At 40.5% G+C, this 15,817-nt stretch overlaps 1 protein-coding gene and 1 long non-coding RNA gene across 4 annotated transcripts in view; both read right to left on the reverse strand.

The window, feature by feature from the left end:
• TMEM255B (transmembrane protein 255B) overlaps positions 1–15,817 on the reverse strand; it is a 69,239-nt gene that overhangs the window by 40,037 nt on the left and 13,385 nt on the right. The gene's annotated exons all lie outside the window — the stretch shown is intronic.
• LOC125337515 lies at positions 9,570–14,818 on the reverse strand. The gene is made up of 3 exons (XR_007208072.1): positions 14,751–14,818; positions 11,157–11,212; positions 9,570–9,776 (listed from the first exon to the last, which is right to left on the reverse strand). It is a non-coding gene; the product is annotated as an uncharacterized LOC125337515 (long non-coding RNA).

The raw sequence follows: 15,817 nt of genomic DNA on the forward strand, positions 1-15,817 counted from the left end.
ATTTTCTCAAAAAAATTTATATTGGACAAGTAAAAAACTACAGCCATATAAGCCCGCAGCTTGGACACATAAGTCAAAGCAACATCACGTATTCGGAGATAAGAGCTCTTGGTGAATTGGCAAAAAAACAAGCAACTTAAAAGCAGAAGGATCACAATGGTTTCTGACACATTCCTTTAATCTCTCCTTAGCTCATGTCTCATGCAATCAGAGGCAAATCAGCACTGCCATAGGGATTGCTGTGGAATTGAATCCTCAGCATGGGGACAAAAGGGGCACACAAACGTGGCTGAGGCTGATGATACTGTCAGATCTTGGGAACCTGCTGCATTCCCCCTGCAGCCAGCTCCATCTGGCTGAAACCCTAGGAAAGCACTGTTGGCTGCCTCACCCTTCAACCTCTGCTAGCCCGTGGCTCTCCAGTGTGGAAGGTCATGTCTCATGAATTTGGTTGTCTAAAGATCTTGGCATGCAATTCATCAGATCTAGAAGGCTGTGGACTCCTATCACTGCAGAGCAGTGGGCTGTGCTGCCCCGTGGCAGCTGCATTTGCTACAGATCCTGATCTCTTTATTTGAAAAAGCAGCAGTGTTTAAAAGTTCTGATTAAGCCATTATTGTCTGATACCTCTATCTTGTTTTTCAAGTCATAGCAGTCAATCAACTAATTAGTGGGCTAAGCCAGGTGTTTCCAAATTGCCTGAGCTCAAGTTGAACTTACTGGAAGCTGACCTCAAGGTGGCTTTTCATTTCACACATGAACAATTTATTGATGATCTACAATCCCCAAACCAACATTTTCCACTCATGGAGATAGCTTAAATCACCTAATGAGTGTGCTGGCATTTCAGTTTCGCCATATAGCCTTAGGGGACCACATATAAAGGTGCAGTAAATCACAGTATAGACAGGAGCTATGGAGTTGGCTTTGCACTCCTCTGTCATGTTGGAGATCACCTACCCTTCCAAGGAGTTGTGTGCAAGTCAAAGGTTTACAGCCAGAGCCTGCTGATCTTATCCATGCCTACTAGCAACTACTTCAGTGAGCCATCCCTTTAGAATCAATACCATTTCCTGACTGAAGTCATACTTATTATGATGCCAAAGTGGCAGAATGTGACACTGAGAGCTTTTTATGACTTAAATTGCCTTATAGATATTTGAACGATAAAAGAAGTAATAATACAAGAACACAAAAAAACCTCCTTCAAATAAAATTACAGATTTATATTCTCTCTTAAAACTCTCATTGCTTATTAAGAATGTGAGAAACACAAAAAACTGAGCACAAAATTAATTACTTCTGAAAATTGCCAAGACAACTAAATGAAGAGCTGTTGTAAATTCAAAAGCTAATTTTCCTGAGTAGTAGGGGATTGCTGGAGACAGTCTAGGACTGTCTAGAAAGAAAAGCAACAGAGTTCATTTAAAGATAGAGAATGCTTGTTGACATGTAAAAGAAATAGCACTTTTAAAAAAATAAATACTGATCCATCACATCATCTTATATCCATTTTCAACAGCATTATGTTTTGTCAGGACAACTATTCATTATTTATAGGAATATATTTGAACAGCTGTTCAATAAACAGTTTTGCTCTTGCTGTTCCACTGGTGTGCTTGTCTATAGCTATTGCCACCAGAACATGTTTGCACCTGGTTCTTGTATAGAGTACAGTAATTTGGTTATTTACAAGGGAGCCATAAAACCATTTATTAAACACTGAAAACTCTGTGTTTTCAGTGTGGGCCTATCAATCAAACCCAAAAGGCAGTTGTTTAACAGAGGGGTTTTAGCAAAAGGGAGAGCAAAATAGCACATGGAATGAGGGACTTCTGTAACCATTTTTAACTGAAGAGCTGTAATCTATCTTCAGCAGTATCACAGAAATATGAAAACACTTAAAAATGCAAAACTAGTGAACGACTGGACTGCTAGATTCTTGCATGCTGCCTTCTTTCAGAAAAGGCATGCATTTTTTTTCAGAATTCACCTGTTTTGGACAACCTCCTGTCCTTCAGCAGGCATACAACACCACTGCCTGCACCGTCACCCTCCTGTCCACGCAAGACTAGTGAAGGCAGCAGGGGATACACAGTAGCCATGGATGCTAGTCACAGACTCTTGTTCAGCTGCCAGAAATGCACCTGGCACAGAGAGTTGGCAACCAAGTCTTCCACAACAATTCCCATTTTTGGAGATAAGAGCTGGCCACAGACCAGACCCAAGAGGTAGTTTGATGAGGCCACCCCAGCTGCAGCCACACTCTCATGCACACACTGCACACAAACACTGCCCCTCAGGTCCCCAGGCACGCTGTGTGCTGAATGACATGCTGCTGGTGACATGTCCCTGCTGTGTCACATGCAGAGAGACCTGCAGCCAACATCTGCCAGCAGACCCAAAGAAAACCGCACTGCTCTGCAGCATTAGCACATGCTGGCCGCAGGCTGGCACCTCTCTTGGCTGTTTCCAACATCCCTGAGGAATACTTCTGGGAGCTAGCTAGACTCTCAGTTCCGGCACATCCCTGGTTTCCTCGTGATTCTAATTTAGCCCTTACCTATCCTCAGCCAAAATGTCTCAGATAATGACAGTCATTTCTAGCACCAGATATTGTGTGAGAGGCCTCCCTCTCTCAATTTAGACCAAGCAGATCAGAGACTGAAAAATGCATGGATTTTTGTTTTCAAAATCACCTTGGTACTAGATGCAAGTTACATTACATCTAACAGACTCACTTTGCTCATGCTAAATGGCTACTTCTGCACTGCACATCCCCTAATGTCTCCAAGCATTGTGCTGTTCATCAAGCCTCTCTGGGATTCTTTTCCAGGCAGAGAAGGAATCAGAATTACCCTGATCAATGTAAATTGAGAAACACTGTCACTCAGTATTTTTTGCTCTAGAAAGTTAAGTCTTTGCAAAACGCTGTGTAAATGTTACGCCACAGGTTTGTAAAGTCCTTTTTTATTCCCACACAGGTTCAAGTATTTGGAAAATAAATGCATGGCGCAGTTTGTTGTAGGCTGCCCCTAAAATTACATTCCCCAAATTACAGTTTAATTCTGTGGGCCTTTTTACTGGTTTGATTTCCCCATGTCCCCAAGATCAGAATTTAATATAGGCTTAAATAAGTCTGCTGCACTTTTTCAATGGGGATGATGATGTAGAAGTTTACAAAAACTCTTATCACAAATCCAAAACAGAGAATGATTTTCCACCCTGCTGCAACTAGGGAACTGGAAAAACCAATCTCAGCCAGGAGCTGCATCTGTTACCATGGTACCTCAGCGAGTCTGTAGATTAATAGCCCACAAAATTAAGACAATTAAACTCATTGCACTGCACTGTATTTCAGATGCTGCTGTCAACTAAGCACTGCCTGTCTTGTGAAATGGGTCTGTATGTAAGTACTTCAATTGTGAGTTAATTTTCTCTAATTTGGAATGCCCTGTCCTGTATGGCCCCTTCTCACACAACAGCACAACACAACAGTTTTCCCTTCCCTTAGGACAAATGTTTTGCTGCTGTCATGAAAGTGAAACATGGGCAAGACTCCTACAGTTTTCACAACTGAGCTAATTAGGAGGTTTCTCACAACATCAGGTAATGTGCTCCACAATTTATGGCCTGACAACATATTCTTTCCAAAGGTTGGTTCTTAAGTAATGGCATGGCTGTAATTGAGGCTCTGCTGGGGAGTTGTCACACCACAGGAGATAGGATTACACCATGTTCGTTATTCATTAATGCCAACTGCAGTCATAGCCGTGCACTAGGTACAATGACAGGAATTCATAACGGTGAAAGACTTTCATGACATGCAGTCCAGTTCCTAAGGGAACCCTACGAAAAAGCTGGAGAGGGACTTTTCATAAGGTAGTGAGAGGACAAGGGGGAATGGCTTCAAACTAAAAGAGGGAAGCCTTAGATTAGGTATTAGGAAGAAATTCCTTACTGTAAAGGTGGTGAAGCACTGGAACAGGTTGCCCAGAGAACCTGTGGATGCCACATCCCTGGAACTGTCCAAGGCCAGGTTGGATGGGGTTTGAGCAACCTGGCCTAGCAGAAGATATCCCTGTCCATGACAGGGGGGTTGGAACTAGGTTATCTTCTCTTTAAGGTCCTTCCCAACCTAAACCATCCTGTGATTCTGTGATTCTGTGTTGTCAGGTGTTTAGATTCTAAAGTCTCATTCTTAGATCAAGTGACCAAGTAAGAAAACTACAGCCTTTTCACTGTTGAACTCAGCAAGTCCAGTCATATGTTGTTCAGTTTTACCAGCAAAAACAAAGATCTTTGATTCAGATTTTCTTCCTTCCCTCTGTTATTAATAGCATCTCAGGGCAGAGACTTGAGCCTGTGTGATTGCTCATGGTCAACTCAAAGGGCATCTTCTTCTCCAGTCCTTAGTTTGGTTCCCTGCTGTCCAGCCCTTTCTCCTGCTCTGTCCCAAAGGGCTGCATCCCTGCAACCCAGCTCCTGTGCTTACACAAACACACAGGAAGCCAGTGAAACTCACTCCATAGGCAGAAACTACTTATTCCCTCAAACGAGTTAAATCAGAAGACTGTAGAGAGCGATGAGCACTAGACTCAGTGCAAATGTGAAGGTGACACCATGCAGCCATGACAGAAGGGAAGGAGGCAGAAGTGCTGACAGCAGCTAATAGATTGTTTCACCTGTTCCATGTAATTTACAGTCCTAGGGATTATCAAAGTAAAAGCCAGGTTTTAGCTGTAATGAATAAATCATAAGGACTGGGGTTATTTTGTTGTTTGTGGTCAAGGAGTCTTTTGTTTTACTGCCTGTGAAGAAGTCTGCTGTTTCCCAGTATCATGTCAGGGATAATTAGGAAAAATACCAACAGGAAAAGGCCAGTTGGTGTAACACAGGCAAGAGAGAAGTCCCATGAGAAATTTAAGCAACCTCACATACATAAAAAGGTTGAATTAATTAGATAAACAAAGGGGAAAGAATACAGAAACCACATGAGAGTTATAAATTATTATGCCAAAGAAAAAAAAACAAGATTAAAATCCCCTTTCAAAATTAAGGTAGAATTTTCATTTGGAAAATTTATCTTTTTTTCTTGCCTCACATCCTTCCTGAAGGGCAAAATTGTGAAAGTCAGGATTTTCAATACCTTTTGTTACACCTTAGGTACTCACAGTTAATTTTTATCATATGTAGGAATCAGTAAAAAGTAGGCACACTGCTTTCTCTTCTTCTCTTCCAGTGGTATTGCTGCTCAGCTTTTGTAGATAATTCATCATACAGGCTACACACAAAGGCAAGGGGCTGCACAAGTGTCCAAGGATGGGAAATGTGCAGCAGGGTGACTTCATGGTCCTAGCTCTGCCCCAGCCCAAGAAGGTTTATGCAGAACAGTTGAGTAAGAAAAGAAAGAGAGCACAGGTTCTGAGTGTGCTTACTCCAGCTCCTAAAGGCACACACAGACATCTTTAGGACAGGGACTACTTCTTCACTGGTCAGATGAACAGACTGCTCGAGTTGCTGGGAACTTTACTTGTGCCATTTGCTGTGACAGTTTGTTATGGAGATGGGGGAATTCAGCATCTGACCACATGGACACATGCCGCCCGGGGTTGTGTGATGGCTGGGCTGCGCCCCATGACTGGAGGTGGCTCACACAGCCATGTTTGCTTGCTATTTCCCTTTAGGGCATGAAAGCCCATAGTTCCAAACTGTCCCCTAGTACCCTTGATGTTAAGCTCCTCACAAGGCCTCCCCAGCCATTCACCACCGAGCGTCCCTCCCGTCCTCCTTCCCTGCTCCCTGTCAGATGTGCCATCCTCACAGCTGATCAGTACAGCAGCTTAAAAGTCCTCTGCAACTCCAGTTACCTAGAAGAGTAGCATGGAAACATTTTGCCTTAACATTGTACTGTTCAAATAAAACGTTGCATGCTAACTCTAACAGTTCCCTTGTCTAGGTCTCTGTTGTTTCCACCCTCTAGAAATGTTTTCTTGAGCATTAATCCTTAACTTATACCAACGCATTTCCTTTACTCTTTCTGTAGCTCGTCTTTTTTTCTAACCTGATAAAACATAAGAAGATACCGTTTTTGTGAAAAAAGTTATATGAAATAAAATATGAAATAAAAACAAAGTTTCCTATATTTTTATTTTCAAGAAATTAAAGATTGGTGGGAATTAAATCAGTAGCCATTATGAAACACGAAACAAAATTACTGGGAAAGGTTACCTGATTAATTCATTCTTTCTTCTCTCATAATCTAATATCAGCTACAAAACCAGACTTAGAATAGCTACAAAATTATTTCAAATTGTTTTACAAGCAAATCTTTACTAGAATGACCAATCTACTGAATAAAAACCCTATATCAAGCAGTTTCTGTGCACTTAAGACTTTGAAACTGGAGTCACCATTACACTGCAATCAGAGAATGAATATGATATATGTGTAAATGAACACATATTAAATTCAAAATAATTCCTTCACTGATGAGTAAAATGCTTGTCTTGATTCACTTAAAATGCCACCACTGATGATGCACTATCAGGTCTCCTGGGATTTTGGTAGAATCTTAGACTTCACTGGAGTCCAACAGATATTATTAAAACATTTTTTTTTTAAATGAGACTGAACTGTACTTGTTTTACATTTTCTAAGAAACAGAAGGAAACCTAAAATTTTTTTTTTTCCTGGTGCAGGGTTAGTTTTATTACCACTGCTCTTTTAAGCCTCCACAACATCTAAGAACCCCAGATCATATCCCAGTAACCATTACTGCAGTTCCTGATTTTCCTTCTAGCAAGCAGCACATTTTGTCCCAAGTTTGAATTGATCCAACTTCCCTAGTGGCTGACCTTCTCTACTTCAAGGAGGTGCAGTATATATGCTCTGCTCTACTTTTCTTCCATCCCATTAAATTAGCTGCTGACTGTATGATCAACCCCCTTCCCTCTGTTTCAGACTCTTACTGCTATGTAGGGGAGCACTGGGGCTTCTCATGGCAGTTCAGTGTAGTGTGCTTTTCCAGATAGTGCTGTTCTCTGGCCACCTTTATACAGAAAAGAGTAATCCCCTGGATCTCACAGCTGAAGAAATGCTAATGGTTTTGGAACCAGCTTAATCAAGTCTTAGTCCAGTAGGCACTTCAAACTGGTATGAATTCCCCTTTGCAAACATCAGCAAAAGCACTTAGATAAGAACAGTTAAAAATGATTACACATTTAAGGACAAAATTTAGTCTAGAAGAAAAAACTAAATACAGCATTAAAAGGAAAGGGAGCAAAAGTGAAATAAATTTAGATTCACTGATAACAGTGCTGACATTATCAGAATTAATCACATACTTTCTTTCATGGATGGTCTTTTATTGCTTAAACCGGAACAAGGTCACTTCATGACTTAAACAGCTGTTCAGAGCAGCATGAGAATAACAAGCCAAAAATACATAGGATACCATGTGTCATAAAAGTTTATGATTCCTGGTAAAAAATGGTGGAATTGACATAGATCAAGACTGTTAGAGCTGACTGTTTTAGCAGCAAGAACTATTTTTACACCAAAGTCTCTGTTTTTACAAATCCTCTTTCACTACACAGTGACTGCATTGGTTTCTGAAGATACACACACACTCTTTATCAGAAATGCACAAATTACAAGTTTTCATGTAGTGAAATTCTACCTACAGGGCTGGAAGATTGTCCATCAGGGATGCTCAGCTGTTTAATTTGAGCTAATTCTTCAACAAGAGGCCCAACAACTGCCTGTCCTTTTCACAGGGCTACACCCCACCTCACTTTCTTCACCATGCACACACCAGAACTCATCCCAGGTTCCTTACTGAGACTTTCTATCCCATGCTCCTGCTTCCTACGAAGAGTAATTGACATCTTTATTGCTCCAAACACATTTCATGGGTCATAAGGTTTACTTTTGTTTTCAACTGTGTGACAGCAACACTTTCATTACATAAACAACACAAGAAAACAAACTGGCAGTTAAAAAGTGCCCTATTGTACATTTAATCCTGTGTGCTGTTCCCAAGCACAGATCTGAAAGGAACCACATCCCAAAAGACTGCCACTTAAGATAGAGAACTTAAACTGAGTTGGTGTTTTGAGTCTCTGACTCAAAAGAATGGTGACAGTCTTTAAAGATTGCAGTACTGAAAATAAGCTGTGGTGATGGTAATATGTATTTTCATTCATATAGGTATATATCTTCTTTCTGTTTCTATAGAATTTAAGCTTCCAGAAGCAAACTAAAGTAATTCTGGTTGCTGAGGAAGCTCCCCAAATAGAACCCAAAGTATGTCTTTCAAAAATTTTTCCTTTGTAATCAGTAATCCATTTCTCTCTTCCAATGGTAACAGTGAAAACGTGGTCATTTCTTATCTGAGACTGAGCTAATCCTATGTTTTGTCACAAGGTGAGAAACCTGAGGTGGGTAAGAGCTGGGACTGGTACAACCAGTGGACCAGCACGGGGTTGTGCGGGAGAGAAGGAACTACGGTGCTAGGCTGCAGGTAGAGGTACTTGGTGGCATCTCTCAAGGTATGTCAGACACAGCCCTAATGATGGAGCACAAAGATTGCTACAGACCTGACTGTGCTTCCCATTACAGCTTTGCCAGCTGAAACAACCTGGCACACACATCTATGAAGAGCATAAAAAGCATTTTGCCCAATAAAGACAAAATGTCAGTGGCACAGTGGCATAGACTTCTTTGTCATTATCACAGGTGTTTGCAGGACATGTCAGCTGTAAATACATACATGTACGTATGTGAGCATATATTACAGATCATGTATTATGTGGTTATAATGTCATAGTACATTTCTATATTATAATATTTACATATAAATAAATATTTGCATGTCTAGCTGATGAATCTGTGCTGGTAAAATCTGAAAGCATACACCTGTAGACGTGTAATATGAAATGCCAATCCATAAGGAACTAGATCAAGGAAGAGCGTAAACATCTCCCACACCTCCTTTGGTAATTTGCACAGTGAAAGCATCTATTTTTGAGTCCCTGAACTTCAAAATTCTCAAACACTGTTGGGAAATTTATGCTATCTATCTTCAGGCATTTAACTCACTGACAACACTTAGATGATGGTTTCACACCACAGAAAGTTGATATAACAAATTATTCCTAGCAAAAGGGACAAGTCTTGTTCCCTCCTTTCACAGATTCCTCTCTACCCTTACCCAATCAGGCAACCTTACCCTTACCCATGCAGCCCCACCAGTTAACTTTTGCTGTCTGATGCTCACTTGGCTGTGAACTTTGTTACTCACTTAACCAGTGGAGAATATTTTTAGCCAGGGCAGGGAAGAGGAGGAGGAGTCAGCAAGATAGAGGAAGGAGCAAAGGAGGGAAGAGAAAAGATCTCTTTGTGTCAGTGGGTATTTACATTTATTATAAATTGGAAATCACCACATTAAATGCATGAGGTCAAAGAACTGCATAAAGAAATCCAAAGTATTTTACTCAGTCTTTATTAATGGAATATATAACATTAATAACAGCAAAATGTCTCTCATAATATTATACTGACTAAAATAAATTAGAAACAACTTTCCCACTTATTTACATTTTCCTTGCCCATGGAACTTCTTCTTTTAATTTCCCTTGTCTTCATTTTCGATGGTGCTTTCATACCCACAGATATATCACCTATCTTCCTCCTCTGCAGCTGAAATAACTGAGCCTTCAAAACATCTCCAGTTATTCATTTCACTTCTATTCCTGTTTTTGCTGAATATTCTCCTGCATTACAAGGAATAACACAGATGTCCCAGACCTACCATGGATAGACTACATTCCAAATCCTTCCTAAAAAGGATTAAAAAGATGTCTCAAAGCTGATCCCTGCAAAATAAGGCAGCTAATACCCAAAACTACACCATGCTTATGGGCCCTCTATACATAGGCTGCTCTGCTCTAAACTCAAAACCAGGCAGAATTATAGTATGATATCTTTTGTAATATCCTCAGTATTATAGAAGAGAAGTATAATTGTCACTTAACACAGGATTTTTCTTACCACACTTCAGCTAACTAAAACTCCAGAATCTAGTTTAAGCCACCCTTAAAGGCCTCTTCCAGAACCTAAGGAGGGAACAAGATGCCTCTGAAGAGTACCTCATTATAGTCTTGAAGAGCTAGTCATGAGAGAGCAGGAAGATGTTCTCAAAGAATAAGCTGCTTGAACTTAACAGCTAATAAGATGCTGTTATATTTTGAAAAAAATGCAGACACCTAAAGAAGAGCCTCTCGAGCTCATGCAAGTGTCAGTGTCAACCTATTCTGATTATCTTTATATAAATCTTGTCTGTTTCTGAAATGTGTAGTTAGATCACACTGCAAAACCTAGCACACATTTATGACTGAAAAGGTATTAGTAGGTCTTTTCAGTTTCAATCATTTTAAAGACACTAAACAAGAGAAGGATGATTACTAATTTCTTCCATCATTAATGTTTTTACCTCAGCATTAATTGTTTTTCTTGGAACTGTGTGAAATATGAGCATACAGAAAATCAACACTGATAGAAAGAAGTGCTGCTAACTTTGTCAGAAGCTTGAGTTTAGGAGAGAAATAATACCTTGGTAATTACAAAGATTGCCTTTATGTTTTCTGCATTTCCCCTGCAACACACTAAAGGCTTCTTCCATTTATTTGCACAGGAACATCAAAGATAGTCTCAGGGGATCTACAGAATTTCAGTGGTCTTTCTTTATTAGAACAAGCTGCTTTAATTATCCTAATATGAGATATGAAATCAATCAGTAATTAGTATATCTTTGATCAAAATATGCACTAGAGCCAGTTTCTTCCAGAATGTTTGATTTGCAAACAGCAAATGAAACAGAATGTGTTTGAACAGAGCAAATTAGGTATAAATATAGCAGTATTTTTGGGGGGTGCATGTACTAATAACCATTACCTTTACATCTGTTTCAGAATAAAGGATTTTTTGAAGCAGTTACATGTGTGAGTCAGCTTTCAGAAGAGCCAAACCTCTTTAAGTTTTTTCAAAACCAGTTTATCTTGTAAATAGATTACGTCCATCAGAAAATGCCCACTGGGCATTTTATGTAAAGTCTGGCGTCAATAAAATAATCAGAGATAATATTGAAATACTACCTCACACAATGTCAGTGCAGGACAGGGATGCATGCATTGTCAGGGAAGTCTATCATCTGAAAACAGAAGAGAAAATTATTGCTTTGTTTCTCCAACTTCAGCTGTAGTGTCTTTTCAACACTTCATTTGAAATCTAACTCTTGTTGACAGAGATTGCGAAGCAAGCGTATTAAGGGACCTAAACTTAGCATCCCTTGAGAAGCCTGAATAAATAGCTTTGCCTTTTCTGTCTGTGTGCAGAGCTCCATGTTTTAACCTTCCTCATGTTTTCAAATTCTGCTTTTGCTGGAGGTGATGCCTCCATCTCTCTGAATAAGTCAAGGACCAGTCTGAGCACCAGGTTTATATCTGAGTATATCCTAGACATGTCAGTGAGAAAATTAAATGTTTGTTAACCTGAAGAAAACATGAGGAAGACTGAACAGTGGATGAATTTGGGTGTCAGACCTACTGCAGACAACTGCTTCCATCCTAAGTACCAAGGTTTGTGCTAACTCACATCTCATGAGGGGTCACTCCTGCTCCAATGACCCCTCCCCATCCTCCCTGTGTCCTTTTTTCTCCCATACATCTGCCCATGCCCTTCCTGCCTGCTCTCTGCCACAGCTGTGCTGCTGTCGGTGGGGCTCCCACAGCCCTGGTGAGGGCTCTTGCAGGCAGCACTGTGATATTGCAAACATTCAAAACCCTGACAGCTATTCTGGTGCCCTTGAACCTCCCCACTGCACCTCCCTGTAGGTTTCGGGGTTCTGAGGTTCTGGTCGGGACGGCCGGACGTAGACGGTGACGGATGGAGACGAGAGATCTCTATAGGCAGGTCTTGGGACACAGTCGGTTTATTGTAAAGGGCGTGGGTATTGGGGCACTGCTCAGAGCTGCTAGACTCAGCTCTGAGCAGGCCCAAGAGAGCAAGAGAGTGAACGGGTGAGAGAGAGAGTGTAAGAGCAAGAATGGAAGAGAGAATGAGAATGTCTGAAGTCCTGGTTACAATACAATAAATCATCTTCTGCACTGAATATTCTAATTGTCACTAACCAATCTAATACAAGATACAAATCCTATAGCATTTACATACAGCCTATAAGAGTTCTTATATTACCATAGAGTGTTACATCTTAACTTCTAAAAACTACTCTTTGGACCCCTTCTGCTGAGCTAGTAGGATCTGCTCTGACCCTTGGACCTGCCTGCAAGCAGAGGGTATTGTTCCATCAAGAGGGGATTACTTCGGTCGGCCATACCATTGTTTTCCAGTTGTTCAGTAACTAAGACCTGGTATTTCAAAAGTGGCTTTCATTTCGATGTTGCCTGTAGTTTTCATATTCCCAAAATCTTTTGTCAGGCAATCATATTTCCAAGGCTTTCCTGTTTCATCTTCCCCAACACCTCCCCATTGCTCTTGTAGGCACCACAGCTTCAGGGTGCTGATTTTCACCCTTGCAAACAGAATGGTGAGGCTGGCATTGGAGAGACGTGTGAGTGGAAACTGTGAGCCAGTGCTTGGTTTATCCATTGGGTTAGCTAAAATTACATGCATGGTGTCATATCGACATTGCACATTTATGGAGTGATCCATTTCTGGGTGCAAGCTCCTGCCACCCCCACATATTTTCTGAGGAGAAACCTGTTACATCACTCCCTCAGCACTACTTACTTACCCTCAGCTCTCAGCTCAACTCTGCTGCCATGAGCCCCCCCGCACACCCAGCCTTCCCCACTTCTGTATGTAATTTCAGCATCTCATTTCCTAACTGGAAATACTTTGTCCTGTAATGCGAGGAGATGGCAAGCAAGCAAACAAGCGAGGACACTTCACGTCTTACAATCAAATCCATTTGATTTGAGCAGTATCATGTTTTTCACCCATCCGGCTGGACTAAGTGTGCCTTACACACTGCTCTTCAATCCATAACCTGCTTTGCAGACTGCAGGAGATGCAAAAAGGGACACTGACACATTATGCTTGAAATGCCTTCTGTCTGCCAGTTAGAAACATCCAAATCAGTGCAAATCTTTAGTCACAGGGAGATTTTGTTCTGCTGGTGCCAAGCTTTGCATATCACAGCCAAGCACAAATGCTAAGAGCTGAAGTGAAATCATGCTAGTCAATGAGGCAGAGCCTGCTTCTTCAAGCAGCAGTTCCTTTGAATTAAGGGTTATACCTTGGTCAGCACAATGAACTCCCACTGCGGGCTCTGGGATGCCAAGAAGGAGGTCAAAGAAGTGCAACATTATTAATGTCATGTTTTGAGAACAAACCATTGCCCACTCTGCCTAACCGTGCTTTTGTTCTTTCTCAAACTCCATGCTCATCAGTTACTGAGTGCTGGGGTTTTACTGTACTAGTTCTGCTAATTATTATATATTTTATATTGCATTTAGCATTTCATCAACCATGAAAGAACCTGGACTTATAATTGATGTGTCACAGTGAAACAGAACTTCAAGACAAAAAGAGAAATAGATTTAAGTAGAATGGTCAATTTGAAATAGACTTTTTTTCCCTAGTGCAATTGCATCTGTATTCAGTTTCAATTTAAATAACAAATAAAAAATGAAGTATTGAGTCATTTCAGGGGCCAGATAATTGTCAGAGCTACACTGGGTTAAATTCAAATTATACTGCAGTAACTGCTCAAAGGTAGTCTAGTTAAAATAGAAGCAACTGAGTAAGCAATTTCTTTTCCTTTCCACTGCCTTCTGTCCTGCTGCAAAGTATATAATTTTTAGGTACAGGAATATAACATTTATGCTACATTTATGTGCTTATATAAGTCTTTACAATCTTACTGATGGCTGCAAATTCGTTAAAGCTGCCCTAAACCCTTCCAATCAAATATACTCAGTTATGTCCCAGAGAATAACTACTGCCTTCCATTGTAAAACCTTTCAATCTCATTTCCACAACATTTGAAACCATCAGCTCAGCCTCAGCACAGACAGTGTTAAAAGACCCACTGTGGATGGTTCCCAAGGCAAGAAGCATAATTAAACTTTCTAGTTATTCTCTTAGTCTGTTCCCCAGAAACCCAACCTTCCAACAGCCATAATATGTAAGTGTTACAAGCAGAAAGCAGTTTTCCTTGTTCCATGCTGGGAAATGCAAGCAGGCACTAAGCCCAAACATCCTGGACACTAATGTCTCCTCAGTCCTTGTGTAAATGACACAGCACATCGAGGAATACATACTTTAACCACTGCTTACCCACCTTATGGCTTTCTCACACATTTTACTTTTGCTAAGGACAGAGCACAGAAAACCATGAGGCAGAAAAGTGAAAAATCAAACAACCCTAAAATGTTATGTCTGTTAGTAAGGTAGCATGAATGGTGTGGAAGACAAAGCTATTTTCATCAGCACTGAGCCTGCAACTAGGAACCTGCTATTCATCCTGGTCCCTGATGCAGAAATCAGGAGCAATAGTCTTAAATAAGCTGTTTTGTTACTAGCAAAATTAATGACACCTGACCTACTGCAAATTTTTGTCTCACACGTCATGTCCATTTGGATCCTCTACTTTAAATAGTGGTGAGTTGACATTGCAGTGTTTACCACCATGGGGGAACTAGGTCATAATTCTCTCCTCTACCCACCTGTGAATCTTCCTGAAACTTGAGGAAATTGCACACATTTGAAGTCTCTACCTCCCTCCTGAATTTGCCTGAAATTGGTCAACACATTAAAAAACATAGAATAGGGAACAGAAAAAGACAAATACTACAGCTTTATAAATCTTCTTTGTGAAACCCAGCTATAAACAGAAGTTAAAAGCAAGGGAATACTTGCATATACACTACTGACACTTACAGGTAATGCAAAAGAAGAGTGATGTTATGAAGGAGTGATATTATGACTACTTGTAAGTAAAGTAGTTACTTGTTAGCAAAATGCAAGCTAAATCCATCAGTTCCTCCTCTGAGCTTAATACCACTCTTGATTTACACCAGTGAAAGCTCTGCATTATGAAATTAATCATATTTCATGATGCTTGGTTATAATCAGTCTACTGTGAAGTGTCCATTGGACATGCTATTATTCAACCAAGACTGCTATTTTTCGCAAAGAGAGGAAGGAAAGTGCTAAAAATTTCTACAAATTCCTTCATCCTTCTTAGTACACCTTCCTTTACCTGGGTGCCCCAAGGACTTTCTATGACTTCCTCACATAAATAAAAGCAAAGTATTTGGAAAGCCAAGCTAAAGCTACAAACAAATCACATGGTATCTCAGATCCTGTCTGTCATAGCCAGGGAATCTTGACAGCAAGAGCTCTGGATTTTTTCTTCTATTTAACACATATAGTTTCAGGAAACTGTTCCTGACTTAAACTTCTTGCGCAGGATGAGATCATCTGCTAGGGTGGAGCTGATTATGCAGCTTGTTGCTGCTCAGACTGGTATGTTGCTCTCTTCCCATCCTTTTCCCAGTTACATGGTCCTGGCCAGGCTCTGGCACTTAAGTGATTCTGCCCTCTATCAATTCAACTCACTAAACCAGCAGCAAAGTAAAACAAAATAAGCTGCTTCTGTTTTGCCTTGTTCAAAGGAAGTTACTGGCCCATTCATGCTTCTATAAAACTTCTCAGAAGTGGTGAAACAAATGACTAATATTTCGAGGCAGATGAAGCAATTTTAAGTCAACTGGAAATCCCTGCTTTTCAT

Source organism: Corvus hawaiiensis, chromosome 2 (genome assembly GCF_020740725.1).
Source record: "Corvus hawaiiensis isolate bCorHaw1 chromosome 2, bCorHaw1.pri.cur, whole genome shotgun sequence".
NCBI lineage: Eukaryota > Metazoa > Chordata > Aves > Passeriformes > Corvidae > Corvus > Corvus hawaiiensis.